The following is an 18,032-nucleotide window of genomic DNA, read 5'->3' as shown; positions in this document are numbered from 1 at the left end:
TAGATTGTTAAGGAGTCTCCCTCGGATCCTGATACCTCATCCTGCTTCAGATTATCTGATTTCTGGCGTCATTTTCTAAGCGAAACAATCTTTGGAGACACTAGCTAATTTAAGTTCTGCTAAAACTGAGTGTTTGGGTGTGTATTTGTATATGGAGCACACAGAGAAGAACAGACAGAAAGAGCTGGAGATAGACTGACTACAAATATCAGTACAGAGACTCAAGTGTGATCTTGCTGACCTCCCATGTAAATAGTTGACATAAGTTAAACTATATTAGTGTTTATTTAATTAAAAGTTGAGCCTTTGCATGTGTGTAGTGTATCAACATTGGCTGTAGCTGCAACAATACAAACTCTAGTAGTCAAGTGTGAATTTCCCGTACCCGAGTGCATTTTAAATGTTCTTAGGGTATACGCCTCTCCTGGGCAAAAATGTCAAGAATCAAATATATGTTGGTTCATGAAGGCATAGTTGGGAATGTTAGTTACCATAGCAACCTGAACAACATGCCTATATAGAAACTATGTTTTATAAGTCGCTTCTTGATCCACATCTGGATCATTCAGGATGTGTTTACTCTAAGATCATTGGTATTTACATTAGGGTAAGACATCGCTCACTGGTAAATCAAGAATGATCCAATTGTATTTACTAAGGATAGGAAAAACTCTATCTGCAACTAGCACCTCAATAGAGCTATAAGGCTGGTTGCAATTATTTTTTGTGAAATATGAAGGTGTCATTATTTTCCTTCTTTAATTATTACCTTTGACTAACTCTGTGTATCTCCCTAGCATGGGTGAAAAAATTAATTCACTTCATCGTTATTTCTTATTTAGACTATTTTGGGGCTGAAGTTTTCCCCCTTAAAACATCACTATGTTTGGTCTTTTTACAATGCCTTAAATTTTTATTCTAGACAATTCAGGAACTGAAAGAAAAATGACGATAATAAAAAAACTATGTTAATCCTATAACCCAAGTATTAATAGGAATTTTAATGTGAATTTCTGTACTTGCATGTGTTTATGTGTGTAGTTATGTATTTGCAGACATTGTAGGTAATATGTGTGTGTCTCTATCTATGGTATCTCTCTATCATCTATCTAATGTTGTTGTCAGGTGACATTGAGGCAGTTGTGACTAATGTTGACCCCAGGTATGTCAGAATGGAACACTGCTCAGAACTGTGGCAACCTCACAATTGTTCTTATGCCTGAGCCATTGTTATAGCCACTGTGTCAATCTCTTCCTTTTTCAAACAAAAATGTTATTATCCTGGTTTCTATCAGTTAACATATTATCATTATTTTTCTATCATGCCATTCAAATTCCTTTAAAATGTCATTTTAATGATTTCTTTAAATTAATTATTTGGGTCATAACATGGTTAGCTACTTCTCGCTTATCATCATTTGTGTGTGTGTGTATGTGTTCTCACTAAGAAAAATACACGTGTGCAAAAACTTTCAGTGCGGTTTTTAAATGAGCTTTTGGAAGTAGAGTCACTGGGCTGCTCATGTATTTTCCAAATCCTTGTCCTTGTCCTCTGCCTTGGTTTCAGCTTCTCTCATTGCTGTGACCTTGCTGGCACCTTTTGGTTCCCTTTCAGGATCCAAGAAAGAAAAATAAATTATTTCAAAAATCACTGGTTGGGGAGGTCACAGCCATTGTCCTCGCTAATTTTTTTTATGTGATTTAGGGCTGTAATACATAGATTTCATCAACTTCGATATAAGTTAGTTTAAGTCATCTTAAACTAAGCACTCCAAAAATAATTAAAGAAAGAAGTATGTTGAGAAAGGATATCTAGAAATAATCTGACACTTTCATCTCCAGGCCATTTTCTGCTGTCTTCTAGACATTATCTAAATACAAACCTTCCATTTCTTACACATCAAGAGACTTATATATGGCGTAGAATATCAGAAGCAAGATTGTAGAGGCTGATGGGACCCATCTCACTAGATCTAATATAGAAGAAATAAGATAATCCATTTCTTAAGACTTTTTAAAATTAGGTACCAAACCGGTTTCACAAAGTGGCACTACTGCCCCCTAGGGAGCACTGGATGTTTCAGGGGGATTGCAAAAGCAGATACCAACACTTTATCATAGATTATGGACTGTAATAGTACAAGGGTTTTTAATTACCAAGGGGGTTGTTGAGTAGTTTCTTTTCTGAAAAGGGCAGAGTATTTCATATAAGTTTGGGAGCCTATGTAATAAATTGTTTACCCATGGAAGTTCTCCTTTTAAGATAAAAATCCAGAAATTCTGCAAATTGTTAGGAAAATATATCAAAATCAGACTTTGCAATGATACACTACACTCTCACATCCTTGTAATAAGCTACTGTCACTCAGAGATATGGGAATAGTAATTATGCATTCAGTTTAGTTAGTTGCTGTGTTCTAATGCATATTTTGGAAAATGAACACAATAGTTTGGTTTATCCTAAACATGATTTTTGTGGGATCCTAAGAAAATTTAGAAGGTTGATCACTGGTATAACTTTATTTCAGAAGCAGTTTTAACTTGGTGAGCAAAATTAAGCAGTAATAGGTAAATTGTTTCTTATATTTTGTGTTACTATTTAGTGGGAGCAGGCCAAGCTACATGCCCTTGCCACCCATCATAGAAAGCAGAGTGTGTTCCTTATCTTGACATGTATTTTATTTTATTTTTTTGCTTATTGAACCATTTCCAGAAAGAAGTATATTAAAATATTTGATCACCTTATAAAATAAGAAAGCTGCATGTTTCTCCAGTTCTGAATTTAGTATCAGATGTATCTCCAGATTTGGGAGGTAAACTAAGCATATCTCTCACCTTAAGTGTTTAACTGCTTAGACCAGACGTTGAGCAATTAATCTCAGCCATTTTATCAGGAGGAAAATAACACACCTAGATGCTAGAGCAGACTATTATTATAGCGCCATGGCTCAAGTTTGTGAAGTGAACTGACCGTCGTCAACAAAATCTACAATTGGGAAATGAATCTAATACTGACCGTATAAGATATGAAGGTCAGCGTCACTGCCACTGAGTGGGACCTTTGAGCAGGTCCAGGACCTTTGAGATGCAAATGTGCAATGACTGTATGACGTGAAATGCCCATGCTAAAGGAACCTGGGAAGAAATCAGAAACTTCTAGGGGAACCCTGCAACTTGGAGGTAAGTCTGATCTGAAATTACGACAAAGCTTAGAAGGTTTGATCAAGTGCCATGACCTGAAGTGTCACCTGACTAAGTAAAGGAACCCTTGAGCTAACATCTGGCAACAAAGGAGCCTTGACTCTTCCAGGTAAGGATTTTTGAAGTAAATACTGTTATCCTAAGCCACTGGCTGGAGCTGAGGACAAGGGACTTGTCATTATGTAAAACACTTAATGGAGGAATGGATCTCAGGCACCACTGCTGGGCCTAAGGGCTCTGGAAAGCATGTTTTCAATCACCAAGATCTCTATCAAGTGATGGTTTTGAATCTGTGGTTGTGCTTATCATGTCTTATATTCTAGATGCTTCTCAAGTTCTAAAATGAAACTAACGTGGGGGAAAATCAGATGCTCATCCATTTAGTTTCTCACTGACCTTGAGTGGATCACCAATCATAATTAACCTCTGGGACAGAGCAGAACTTCCTTTTTCGGTTTCCAAAAATGTAGTGGTGTGTGTGTGTGTGTGTGCGTGCGTGCGCGCGCGCATGCGTGCGTGTGTGTTCATCAGAGTAGATAACCCACTTTTTTCCCTCATAGAGGCTTGCTGACTCAAATTTGAGTCATAGAATCTCGAGTCAGAATCAACTTAGTGGCAGTTAAGTTTGGGTTTGGCTATCTTGAAGTACCAAAACAAACAAGCAAACAAAAAGTAAACAACCTGCAATTAAATTGGTGCCAAGTCGTGATGACCCGATTGGAGAGGGAAGAACTGACCTGTGAGTTTCTGAGATTGTAATTCTTTACAGGGGTAGAAAGCTCCATCTTTCTCTGGCCAATTGGCTGGTGGTTTCAAACTGTTGACCTTGCAGATCAAAGCCCAACATGTAACCACTGTACTACCCGTCGCTCTTAATAGAAACCCTGATTGCATAATGTGATACACTTGGGCTGCCAAGGGCACACTGCATTTCCAAACCACCAGGCTCCATTAGCGAGCGATAAGGCTTTCTCTTACGTATTATGATGTTCCACAAGGTCCATATGAATCAGGACTGACTCGATGGCAGTGAGTGGTCTTAGGAATTTCAGAAAAGCTTTAGGCTAGAGAAGATCTAATTTTCAGGTACGCGGTAGCTCTGCTAAATGATTCCCAGCTTTGACGCTGCCATAGCCCTGTTGATTTGCTGTGCGCAGTAATTAATATAGACGTTGAATTATCCTAGATAATTGTAGTAGAGACAATCATACTCAACTAAAAGATGCTCAGCCTTGTTGTGATTAAATAAGGGCCACACAGCTACAGAATTATAATCAAGGAGCTATAAAGAGAAATGGCATGTCGCCTCTGGAACAAGTTATGAGCTCTCTTGTGGGGTGACTGTGGAAAGTGACCCTGTGCTGACAACAGAAGTTAGTGCAGTTTCTAACAATTTCTGTCAGTAATTGCCTATGAGAGTACTAGTCTCCATGCTGCTGATATTTGTAGACTATGTCATGTGAAACCAGATATAACTATGATGAATCATTCCATTTTTGGCTCAGTTTACTATACTCTTACCACATATCTCATCTGAAATAGTAATCGTGTGTATGTGCTGAGATTCACACCTCTAACAAGGAGAGAAAAAAGACCAGATTTTACTTCTAATAATACCAGCAATGAAACCTAACACTGCAAAATCAATTGTTAAAATTACTGAGAAATGTAATAATAATAAGAATGTTATTGTTGTTAGAGGCCACGTAGCTAATTTTGTTATCATAACAACTCCCTGTACAACACAACCACTGTTGCCTGCTCCTACACCATCCTCACAGTTATTGCTACTTTTCAGCTCATTATTGGAGCCACTGTATCAACCTCACCAAGCACGCCGTCCTTCTCCAGAGACTGGTCCTGTCTGGTAACAGAGTCAAAGGATAGACATGAGGGGGATAACACTGTCCTGGCTTCTGAGGAGCGTGCCCGCTGTCCTTCTATCAAGATCGATCTTTCATTCTTCTGGCACTCCATAGTATATTAATATTCTTTTCCAACACTATCATTAAAGGCACAGGTTTTTGGTCTTCCTTATTTGTTAAATAAGAATAGCATTCAGAAAATAGTATGTTGGTGATTCAGACAAGGCACATTTACTATGCCTACAGCTTGCATTCCAGGTTTTAGTTTCTATGTATCTATTTATTGATCTGTCTGTCTTCTAAGAAGTTTTCTTATTTAGATTAGGGAAACAATTGGTATTCAGTGAAATATTAAGGACACAATTTGATGACTTTTAGCAAATATATATATATATATATATATATATATATATATATGTTGTGTGTGTGTGTGTGTGTGTGTATGACCATATAGTACAAACTCCAATCAAGCTATGGGATGTTTCAATCACCAAGATATATCCAACCTACTTGATATATTGTTCTAATTTATGTCTCAGTATAATAGTTTATTCTTTTTTAGAAAGTCATATAAATACAATCATACATCGTGTATTATTTAGCATGTAATTTTTTCCTTCAATGCAATATTTTAGTTGCTATGCATGCTATGGTATGCCACCAGTTATCTTAGTTTTATATCTAACACATAACTGTACCACAATTTGTTATTATCTGCCTTCTGTGGTTGGACGTTTGAGTTGTTTCAAGTTTGGGCTGTTATGAACAAAGCTGTTATAAACATCCTCTGATAATATTTTCTGAACATATGCTTTTATTCCTATAGTTTAGATAGAGAAGTGAAATTACTAACTCATTGACTGTTAATACTTCATAAAAATGCCAGTCATTCAAAAATAATTGTATTATTTTGTACTCCAATGTATTTGAGAACTCCAGTTGCTCAATAACCTCTGAAATCCCTTCATTGTATTGGAAAATTGTTTTTACTATTTAATTTGCTTTATCTTCCATATATATTTCAGAATAAACTCTTTAGAATCTATATAAAATTCTGAAGTCAATCAAATTAGAAATGTATTGAGTCTATAAATTATTTTGTTGAAAACTGACATCTTAACAATGTTGACACTTAACAATTGATTCTTTAAATCAGTGAGCATGATATATCTTTCGATTTATTTAGGTCCTGATTAATTATTATCATCAGTGTTACTTAATTATACATGTCCATGTTTTCTTTAAATTTCTCCTAAGTATTTTGTCTTTTTGATGTGTTTTGTAGAGTGTATTGTATTTTTAATTTCAATTTTTGGGGGGAACAAAGCTACCGTATATGCTCGTGTATAAGCCAAGTTTTTCAGCACATTTTTAATTCAGTTTTTGTGGTAAAATTTGGTGCCTTGATACTTGGGTTGGCTTAAATTTGAATATATATGTTAATTGTTTTCTGTTATCTTACTTTTCTGTCCTGTACATTTTTCTATATTTACTTTGTTGTTCCAACATATTTTACATAATCCCTTAGGCTTTTCTGTGTCATAATCACATCAATAGTCAAGAAAGACACTTTCACTTCTTCTTCTGTACCGGAAATGATACCGTTTATGTCTGCATCTTGACATGCTTTGCAAGTGAGGAATTCCAGTAAAATACTGAACAGATTTGGTAACAGGAAACAGTTGCAGTCATGTTTACTTTTCACCACTTATATTGTATTAATGTAGTTTTTCATAGATGTTCCTTCTCAGATTAAGGACATATTATTTGCAGTGCACTGAGAATTTTAATGGATCTTCAGATTTTTCCAAAACACATAGTATATATGTATTGGAGTTATTATCTAGTTTCTTCTTTATTCCAGTAAAACAGTGAATTGTGTAGATTGCGTTAAAAAATTATGTTGTCTGCCATTCCTAGGATCACGTAAAATCTACCTTCGAAAGCAAGCAGCATAATTACCCAATGCAATTTATCATTCAATTTTTTACTTCTGTTTTCATGGGAGTTGCTTATGAATTTAAGAAAATTTAATTTCTGCACAGCTTCTTTTTTTCCCATGTATTATGTTGTTGCTATTCTCTCCCTTTTGGTTGAGTTCTAATCGCTGTGGGAAGTTGCTTCCTTTAAACTTTATCAGTAAGTGCTTCAAGTCCTTTACTTTCATCAGGAAAGGCTGTGTCCTCAGCATACCAGGGCCTGCTAATGATTCTTTCTCCCCTTCACTGCCGGCTGGTTCGGCTCTCAGGTTATTTTCTCAGCATACAGATTGAATACATTGGTGAAAGGCTACAAGTCTGGTGAAAATCTGTCCTGACTTTATAACAGGCCGTCTCTCTTGTTCTATTTGAATGAGTGCTTTTGGGTCATTTTCCAGAGTCCTGGTGACCCTGTGTGCTGCTCTCTGCAACTTTGCGGTTCAAACCCACCAGCTTGTAGGCGGGAGAAACCTAAAGCTTACTGTTCCCTTAAAGATGTGCAGTCTCAGAAATGCTGACAGGGTCCTTAGGCGTTTAAATGGACTCGATGCCAGCCAATCAGCTGCAAAAGACCTCTGTAAAGTGTTAGAGCAAACAGACCACTTTGAGGACAATGGGATCACTGTTCAGTCAACTCCCAGGGATGTGACAGGTAGACAATAAAGAAGAAGGAAAGAGAAGTGATGCATTTGGATGACAGTGTTGAAAAAGAAAGTTGGAAACGGCCTGGATTGCCAGAAGAACAAACCATTTTCCTTTGAGGAAGTTACAAGTAAAATGCTCCTTAGAAGCAAGATGGCAAGACTTCAGTACTTTGGTTGTATTCTCAGGAGTAACCAGTTTCTGGAGAAGGACATCGTGGTTGGTCAGCAAATAAAGAATCCCCTCTCTGAGATGGGTTGACACAGTGGCTGCCGTAACGGCCTCACTGGCAGGAAGCATTGGGAGGATGACATGGTACCAAACAGGGATCCGTTCTATTACCTGTACAGCGGAACTCACTCAAAGGCACCCTGAGTGCCTGGAGAGACGATATTTAACGACTTCCCCAACCTTGTAACATCCAGACTGGACAACTTCAGTCCCCATCATCCTGTGTGCTGGCTTCAAATGTTTACATGATGTACCTGTTATCCATCCAGAAAAAAACCGCCCGATCCCTTTGCTTTCACCAACCATGTGTTTTAAATCAATCAATAGAAAAACATGTCTTCTGTGTTTGTCCATATATTGACTATCTCCGGTATCCTGTATTTCTTCTTGGAAATCCCTGTTTACATGAGAACAACGTCCTTCGGCCCAAGGGATAGCCTTTATGATTCTTGTTGTACTGGTCTGTTGACACATACCCACGGGCCCAGAATGAACAGGCACGTCCCCATCAGTGGTGCCGTTTATCCAGCTCCCACCTCGAACTCAGCCACCTGCAATGCTATAACTTTTGACGGTCTCCGTGACATGGTATCAGTACCCCCTTGGGTTCCTTATCCCTGTACTGCTGTCAGAAATCAATGCTCCCAGGCAAAATTTCAAGAAAACTTAGACCTTGACCATTTGGCATTTCCTCCAATTCATGGTCCTCTACTACACATGTTCCACTGCCTGAAATATTTGCTTCATATGTTTTGTTCAGTTTTATTGTTGTTTATACCAGGAGGCCAAGCCTGGGATCACTTTTTTATCATGGCTGGAAAAGGAGGTCACACTTTAATTTTATATGGCCATATTTAATCTTTTATTTCTTTCATAAACTAGCTCCTGAATGAAAGGGAGCTTTTTTCTTAAATATATATATATATTTAAAAAAATAGGAAACAACTGAGAAATGAAAAGAAAGGGCATGTGGGGAGGTTGATTTTTCTTGGAGGACATCTCATTCAAATGATAATTTTGTAAATCTCTCCTTAAGAGAAAGTTATGCATGAAAGAATATTCAAAAGATGGGCCAAGAATTGTTATTAATGTAGAGTTCCCTCATAAATGTTTATTGCTGCAGCATCATTCTGTTTGCTATGGTTCAGGTTCATCGCAGTTTATTAGCCATCAGCAGTTATTATTTGGCTCTAGTGTTTACAAACTTTAATTCATTGCCCCCTTAATCTTTTATTTATGAGATAGTGTCAAATGTAAGAAGCAACTTGTTCACTGCTTGTGGTCAGGAGATCTCTGTACGCTAGAGCATATCAGAACTATCAGTGTTAGGGGTGTATTGAAAACTACGATTTCAGCCCTGTTTAAAGAGGAAGCTTCCAGGCTGTGTGACAGAGGCCAGGTCATCTTGGTGAGTGCCTACTGTATACAGGGTGTGCTTTCACACCAGTCTGATCCACTGGCAAATGATACAGAGCAGAGGTTCAAAGTAAAGGGGCCAATTTTACCGGCCTCGCCCCACCCCCCAAAGTCCTACTCAATCAATGCTCAGAGGAAAAGCAAATGTGCTGAAGACAACCAATTGAAAGTTTCAAAAAAGTATGAAGAAGTTCATTCTGATGATTAAGGTGCACCAGAACCAAGCCATGGTCATTCCAGTCCCTTCATATACAGGTGCAAGATGGATCATGAGAATTGCGATGTTGAAGCATATAGACTATTGAGTATACCATTGATTGGCAGGGCCAGAACAAATTAATTTTGAAAGAAATAGAGAACAAGATGGAAAGACTTTGTCTTGCTTGATCACTAGAGGAGAAGCTCTTGCATTGTCAAACAGAGGGTCAATGAAAAAGACATACCTTAATGACATTAACAGGCACAGTGACTCACAATGGGCTCTCAAATGGTGGCAGTTGTGGGAATGTCTCATGACCAAACAAAAAAGTTTCTGTAAGTCAGGCCGATTTGACATCACTTAACAATAACAATTGTAGGTGTTCGGAGTGGGTTATGTTTTGGTTTTCCTACCGACAGAGTTAACAGACAGGCAACAAAGAAAACCATATCTTCGAGTTAACATTCTCTTCACAGTGGAAGGGTTCCATTTGCTGAAATAGTATTTAATCGATATTTTATTTTTAAAAGTCATTTGATAGCTGAAAATGTATGAAAACTGAGTGGTGTAGTAAAAAATGCAGAGAGCTAGAAGAGAGAAGCTGTTATTTCTAATCTCTGTCTACAACATGCACACATTTCCATGGTTATTTGATTTTTAGAATGTGTTTCTTCATCAAGAGGGAGATGAGCTATGTCTTGATTCCGTCACAGTGATTTTGTTACTATCAGGATGCATGTGTGAGCGTATTCTTGTATTAAAGTGCCATGATTATCATCTGTATTTGTCTCCTAGACAACACTCCTAAGTGATTCACAAGATTCTCAAGAAAAAGGATTAAACTCATTTTCACCAATTCAGACGGTAGATGATAGCTAATACTATCTTACTGTTTTGAACTCACAAGGAAGCAGTAGTAGCAGAGAAAGCGAAAATCACATCATCTGCTTCAGGAAAAGTATTGTATAGCTCTGAGACTATTGTTTTAGTTAGAGTGGTTGTGAAACTGTATAAAGAAGACTTTCGAGATAAGCACAACGAGCAGTTCTGGTCATCTCGCGGGTCAGCCTTCACAACAGAGAAGTCCCTGCTGTATGTGTCATTCATCACACTTTTTGATGCACCTGCTTGTGCAGCATCCTCCTCCTTCAATCAGTGGCACAGACTTCCTGAATCACACAATGGAATATTTAACTTTATCTGAAGATATATTTATATCAATGTTGACACCACCAAGATAACTTCCTCTATACTGTGCATGTCGTTTAAAGTTTCTCTGGCTTTTCTTTCTTTTTCCCAGTGGCTCGGCCTGCCACGAAAGGCCAAACAAGGAGAATTTCATATCTGCTTCTTAAGTACTGTTTACTGAAATGTCAATGAAATTAGGGTGAAAAGCTCAGGAGCAAGTTCCCTGAGCTGAGCTATGATAATTTATTAAATCTAAGCTAAACCCCAGGTGGAATCCAAGTTTATAACCTGGATTTAAATTACAGCACAGATTTACTTTTTTTATCTTTATGGATCTTCAGAAGTCACAGCTCTGTCTGGGATGCCCACACTTATACAAGATATCACTTAGGTCAACATCCATCCTTGGCTTACAAGATTGCAGAATACAGGAGGGCTCTTAGCAAGAAAAGCACGTATCTTCTGTGAAATGCCTCTTAAATAGTCTAATTTTATTTTTATTTTAAAACTCTAGAACCTTCCTGCCAAAACAGTGGTTCTGTGATTCGTTGGTTTCTGATAAACAACTGGAGAGTGTTACGTGACCCTGGGCTCTGCTGAACACAGTTAGGGACCCTGTCAGTGTGGCAAAGCCGGACCCTGTGATCCAGGGCTAGGAGATTTCATTTAAGTTAGAGACATTGAGAACTTTGCATCTTTCATTTTGCAGAGGATCGAACTGAGACTCTGGTAAGTAAAGTGTGTGGCCGAAGGTAAGAATTAACAGGTGGCTGAGCCCACTTGGTGCCCGTCGCATTGTGCACATTCTACCATGTCACTATACTTTGGATGGGTTTACCGATTCCATGAGAGAATAGTTAACAAATATCAAGAGAGAGAGATGTGTGACACTGTGCTGAAAGCCCATATCATTTACTACAACAACTCTAAATTGGAGAGAGGATCATTTTATTCATTTGAAAAATAATGAAATACTACCGCAGGGATATTACATAGTGTATTCACTACAATGGAGAAGAGGAGCTGGAATAAAAATTCAGACAAATCTGCCCCTAGAGCTGTTATTTCCTACAACTCCTTCCATATGTGAGTGTGGGCGAGCCTTGTGCTGGGGGTGAGGATCTGGATGGGGGGATATATATGGTCATTGTATCGTAGTGAACTGTTCAATATTTTTATTCCTACTCCTTTTGCCATAATTATTAGTTATTTAGTGATTTGATGAGTGAACTAGTAGAGAAAGGGAAGTAAAACTTTCAGAATAGAGAATTGGGATCATCTATAGCGGGTTGCCTGTGGGGTGAGGGCAGGCGCCGGAAGAGATAACTCAAAATTCACTAGTATGAATTGTAACAGAAAATTGCAGGGTTGGAGAAAATGCAAAATTGGGCACATGAGTATTACTGAGTGACCATTGAAGCAAAAACTGTCACACATTTAATATAACACAACACATTTCTTCTAAGCTAAGTGTTTAGTGAGTTGTAAAGTTGTACAAATAAATCCAGCGGTTATACAGTCATAATTGTTTAATTAACTGTACTGGGATATATTTTTTTATTCCAAGTTCTTTTTTTTCTTTGTAATGCAGTTAATCCAGTATTCAACATAATGGCTATTTTGAGATAAGTACTTTACTGCGTTCTGAGATATGTGAGGAGTTGTAGGCTGAGGATAATGGAGGAGCTTTCAGTTTTGCTTCCCCCCCCCCTTTTCCCATCATATGCTTTCCAGTCATGTAAAAGTAGTATCGATTACCAATTTTTAAGGTAAGATGACACATCCTAAAGTGACAACTGTTTGACATATTTTAAAACCTACTTTGATCTTGTAAAAGGGCAACAGGCTGGTCTTAAACACTTTGATATTGACAGTCAAATAGTTTACCTTGTCCCCATCATAGGTATAATCATACACTCAGAATTATTTTCACGCAAGAGACTCATTATCTTCCAAGTACTAAACATGTCCAACCCTGCTTAGCTTCCTAGATCAGGTGCGTCTGGATGGTATGGTCTTAAATGAGACCCATTGTCTTTTGATGCTTTGCTTTCAGATTCCATTCCTGTGGTACTTTGAAAGGCTCCCGCACAGCCCGATGGTTTTCTGTTATCTAAAGTTCTTCTAAAGACCTAGTGGGATGGGGCTGAAAGCGCTCAGCTAATCAGTGCAGTTTGAATCCATCAGTGGCTCTTGTGGGAAAAAGATGTGGCATCTACAACGTTGAAACCCCCATAAGGCAATTCTGTTCCATACTGCAGCATTGTTTTTGAGTCAGAATTGGCTTTGTGGCACCAGCATTTGTCAACTTCTCTACAAAGTTAAAAACAGTTCTATGGGGGACCCAGTAGAGAAAAACAGTGTAGCTTAGTGACAAAGACCATTACTCTGGAAGCAGATGGTAGAACTATGTGTCTTTCTTTGGAAACATAGCAGTCGTCTAATGTCCTGTTCCTCAATTTCTGGTCCAAAATGAGAATAAAATCAGCGCCCTCCTTATAGGTTTTCATTGGGATGTAAATGCTGTCAGTTCTGTATCGTGCTTAATCATACTTCATCAAATGGTTATTCTGCTTTGTTATAAACAAAAGTATTTCCATTCAGGAAATCACAGGAATATCAAGTACGTGCCTTTACACGTTTTTGAACACATTGGCATTCATTGGCAGTCACTGCCTTCCAATCTAGAGAGTTCATCTCCCAACACTATCGCAGACACTACCCTATTGTGAGAGGCCATTCCTTTTTGGCGGCCGTCGTCAGGAAGCCCCATTGAAACTACCCACCCTGGGTAACCGTGCTGGTATTGGAAACACCAGTGGCATGGCTTCTCTCATCGTAGACACCTGAGCAACATGGTAAGTGTGTGCGTGATGAGCTGAAGAAAAACGAGTGGGTCAGCACACATTGGAGGAATAGACAAAGCATCGTTTTTGTTTTTCTTTCCTCAGATAAACACCAACCGGGTCCACCCTTTGTTCATTTCTGGAGGCCACCATGATTTCAGCAGTAACCAAAACACTAATGCTGAACTTGATGGCGTTACTCACACTGTCACTCAGCTGTAGATTACAAAGATGATTGGCATCTAATTTTCTAAAGCTATTGACTCCTTAGTCTTATTCTCACAAAAGGTGAGGCCACTTGTCAATCCAGAAGCATCTTAAATGAGTCTAAATTGCATTCCCTTATGTCATAAGGGCAACATGCTTGTCCTATGAAATTACTTGTGACATTTGATGGGGAAAGCAATGTGGTGAGATAATTAAAAATGTGCCTGTGATCATATTATCAATAAAAATTAAAATGCGCTGTCTCAGCTCACGCTATATGCTGTCATGTCGTTTGCACGTTTTGGGAGACAACGCATTTATTGTGCTACAGCACCATTAAAGGAGAAATCCGACTCCTACAAATCGCTATATTAGAAAGCATCAGTCCGAATCAGTGAAGGCCTGTTTCTTTTTCTTATCAGGGAGCTGTCGAATTTGAATTCTTTCTCTTTTTTTTTAAGGTGGAGAAGGAAATCAAGTTGTGAATGCACAGTTTGTCAATCACTTTAACTGACTTAAGAAACTATTGAAAGGGAGTAGCATGCATATTTCAAAGGCATTTGCCAGCCACTAAGCTTAACTTGCTAATAAAGTTAGCACATTTTGTATTTCCATAATTGTGCTTGTTGCTGTTAGGTGCCATTGCGTTGGGTCCCAACTTACGTACAATATTATAAAACACTGCCCCTTCCTATGGCATCCTCACAATTCTTCTTGTGTTTGAGCCCATTAATGTCAATCCACCTTGGCATAGACCTTCCTCTTGTTCACTGCCCCGCCACTTTACCGAGCATGATGTCCTTCTCCAGGGACTTGTCTCTCCTGACAACATGTTCCAAGTGTGGGAAGTGATGCCTCGCCATACTTGCATCTAAGGAGCATTCTGGCTTTACTTTTTCCAAGTCAGATTTGTTTATTCTTCTGTTGGTCCCTGGTACTTTCGTTATTCTTTGCCACCACCGTAATTCAAGTGCATTGCTTGTTCTTCAGTCTTCCTAGTTAAATCCCTTCAGTAAAACAAAGAACAAGACAAAGTAACTCCTAAAGAGGAAACCTTGGCTTGCTCTTCGTTTCAGAGGGTGCACATGAAGTTGCTGTTAGCCACTGTCCAGTTGACTCCTGGTCATGAAGAATTGTAAGCACAACAAAAGGGTGGCCTGTCCTGTGTCACCCTTACTGTCACAAGCATGTTCGAGTTGGTTGTTGTGAGTATTGAACCCCCCCATCTTTGCTAGGGTCTCCAAAGCCCTCACTGGCCCTCTACTTCATCTAGCATGATGTCCTAGGTCATTTTAGCCCGTGAGATGCTCAAAGCAAATGAATGAATAGTACTCCGTTGTGATCCAAAAGATTTTCATGTGCTGATTTTCAGAAGTAGATCATTAGAACGGAGCCCAATCATGGCTTATATTGTACATAGACATTTTCTGTTTGCAGATTATAAAAGAATTATAGATGGGCCATTTGGATTGTGTACCATAGCTTTGAACACTTGATTATGGTGGCTTATATTTTTCTGATTGTGGGTGGATCTTCATCTTGTCTCCTCAATAAGAGTCATAGTATCTTGAAGACTGTGATATGATATCTTGTCAATAGCCACACTATTAATACCATAAAAAAGGGAAACATTGCTATGGACTAAGTATAATGCCTTTTATGAGAAGAAATTGTCACTACAGCTAAAGCAATGAAAACAAAATAAAAATAAGGAATTAAAATTAAAATAAGTCATAACAACATCAATATAATTGTTGAAATTGAACCAACTTCTAAATAGCTTTTAAAATATTGCTTCTCTTTTTAGGAGAGTGGCTTTTGTTTGGCCTTAGTCTGATAGCCTTCCATATAAGTACATGACTTAGGTTTGGTGTTTTGGTTTTTTTCCCACCAATATGTGTGAGACTAAGTGTCCCTGGGCTGTTACAAAAAACTAGCAGACAGAGATAGATAAGAAACAATTTTACTTTGAGCAGGGGGAATGACAAAATAGGACTTAACAGCTGTATTGTAGTCTAAATCCTGCTGTGACTTGGTTTTTTTTTATCTGAAATAAATTCTTATATTTGCAAGGGCTGAACCTGACCTTCGTGTTATTTTGAAGTTCATTTTAGTACTAACTACACATATATTTTCTTTTAAGAGAAGAGTTTTGTCTTTTCCCCTCCATGAGCAAAGTCTGAAGCGTTAATACTTTTAAGAGAAAACTATTACTTACTTTAATGTCAGCATGCGGTTTAAGAAAAGTGTGAATACCACCAATCACCATCTCCTTCATCATCAACCAAATGATTCAGGTTTGATTCATGCACCCTCAAACTGATACATTTAATTCTTGAAGCATATGAATGTCTTTACTCTCTATGCGTGCTCAGAAATATATTTGTGGGCAATATCTTCATGACTTTTTGAGTTGTAAATTCAGTAGCAATGCAATTGATCTAGGCTCTTTTACTATTAAACTTTATCATGGTATTTGCTCATGAAGAGGGAAGTGCTTATATTTTTTCGGGTCCCATGATGAGATGAGCTTTATGAATATCTTTTCAAATTTGCTTTCATCACATAAATCATAATCCAAGTACTTATTGATGTAGTCCTTGTATCAAATTATTCTAGATTATTTGTCAAAAGTTTTATATTATACTTGGTGCTTGAAAATAGAATGCTTAAAAAAAAGAAAAGAAAATAGAATGCTTTTTGAGGAGTGTGTACCATTTGTTACCAATCAAATCGTCTCTTTAAAAGAATTGTGTGTAATAGTATTTAAGAGTGTTGGTTATGTTTAAGTTCTGTGTAAATCCTACAAGCTAGTTTCATTCACTAAAACTCATGCTTACAACCTTTGGAATTAGCATAGCATTAAAAAATCCACACACACTTCAGCCAACTGCCATTCTGATTCACAGAGAGCCTGGGTGAGGTTCTCCCAACTGTCACCCTTTACAGAAGCAGAGTGGGTGATCTTTCCCTGAAGAGCACCGCCTTGTCATTTTCAAACCTCAGCTTTCTCCCTAGCGTTCCCACACTGACCAGATAATGCCATTAGGGTGATTTGGGTATAGCAATAGTACCTAGCATTTCTCAGTATCAGGCAATTCAATTATAAAATGTATGTCAATATTAATATTTTCAATAACTGCTAATCATTATTTTGGGAAATATTCCTTTTCATAAAACCATCAAAAAGTAAAAATAAATCGTGAGTACATTATTTGTGTAGTTATCAGTTTTTCCTGGGATTGAAATGCATTGATTCGCTTTCCTGAAAAATGATAGAAAATATGCTAAATATTTTTATGCTTCTAAATGTGAAGGTGTGTGTGTCTGCTGAGAATGAAACTGATTTGTTTATCCTATCATTTCATATTTTAAGTCTATTTTATGGTAATAAAAATGATTAATATTCCCCAGACAAACATGGCTTACAAGTTAATAAGCTAAGTATGCATTCATGCAAGAAGATGCACATGGAAAAATATAGACCTTTTGAGCCATTGCATGAATTTTCTCTCTGACTCCAAAAAGCCACTTCTAGCTCGCCATCATCTTTATATCTAATGGTGTAACTACCCTTCACATCTTAGACGATATTCACGACGGCAGATCAGAAGTTGGAAAATCATTCTGCAGGATGCACACTGAGGGAACACTTGAACTGGATAAGCCGCCATCTGCTGGCAATCTTCCGCTACCCCCAGCTGGGGCAGACTCCTCAGGGGTGCACTCAAAGATCATCTTTATGTGGCAAATAGAATGTTTTTGGACTAGTTTGGTTTTTTTCATTTTTTTTACCCTTTCAGAACATAGACATAAAAAATTAAGTATCCTGCTCTTTTCATATTATCCAATATAGATATTTTTAAAGTGTTGTTAACACTTAGCAACTGGAAACTATTCTAAATGGTGGAAATAATGATGGGTTAGAAAATTGGCTTTCAGACCTGAATTCCAGGCAAGATCTGTTGTTTTGAAGCTGTGTGGTCTGAGCAGTCTATAACACTGCTCTCAGCCACACTTTGGTTTTCATTTTCAAACTAGAAGTTTGATGTTAGAAGAACCAGTAATGTGTGCAAAGTACTCCACACTATGCTGACCTATATCATGTGATCAATAAATGACAAGTTATTGATTATTGCTGGTCTTACTTTTTCTATTGATATATTCAACTCTTAACCTCTCATATTTTTGAAATCCAAGACCTTTAAGGCTTTTCCAGAAGTAAAATATGCCCCTTTGTTTTAGAAACAGACTTGAC

The 18,032-nt window shown here is 37.8% G+C and overlaps 1 long non-coding RNA gene and 1 other non-coding gene across 2 annotated transcripts in view; one reads left to right on the top strand and one right to left on the bottom strand.

Moving 5' to 3' along the window:
• The window catches only part of LOC123521571, a 310,252-nt gene that overhangs the window by 195,521 nt on the left and 96,699 nt on the right, over window positions 1-18,032 (top strand). The gene's annotated exons all lie outside the window — the stretch shown is intronic.
• LOC115869423 lies at window positions 15,670-15,802 on the bottom strand. The gene has a single exon (XR_004046174.1). It is a non-coding gene; the product is annotated as a small nucleolar RNA SNORA63 (small nucleolar RNA).

This window comes from Echinops telfairi, unplaced genomic scaffold (genome assembly GCF_000313985.2).
Source record: "Echinops telfairi isolate 266 unplaced genomic scaffold, ASM31398v2 ScPeMD7_25;HRSCAF=90, whole genome shotgun sequence".
In the NCBI taxonomy this organism is placed as follows: Eukaryota; Metazoa; Chordata; class Mammalia; order Afrosoricida; family Tenrecidae; genus Echinops; species Echinops telfairi.
This window is presented reverse-complemented; position numbering and strand designations above follow the sequence as displayed.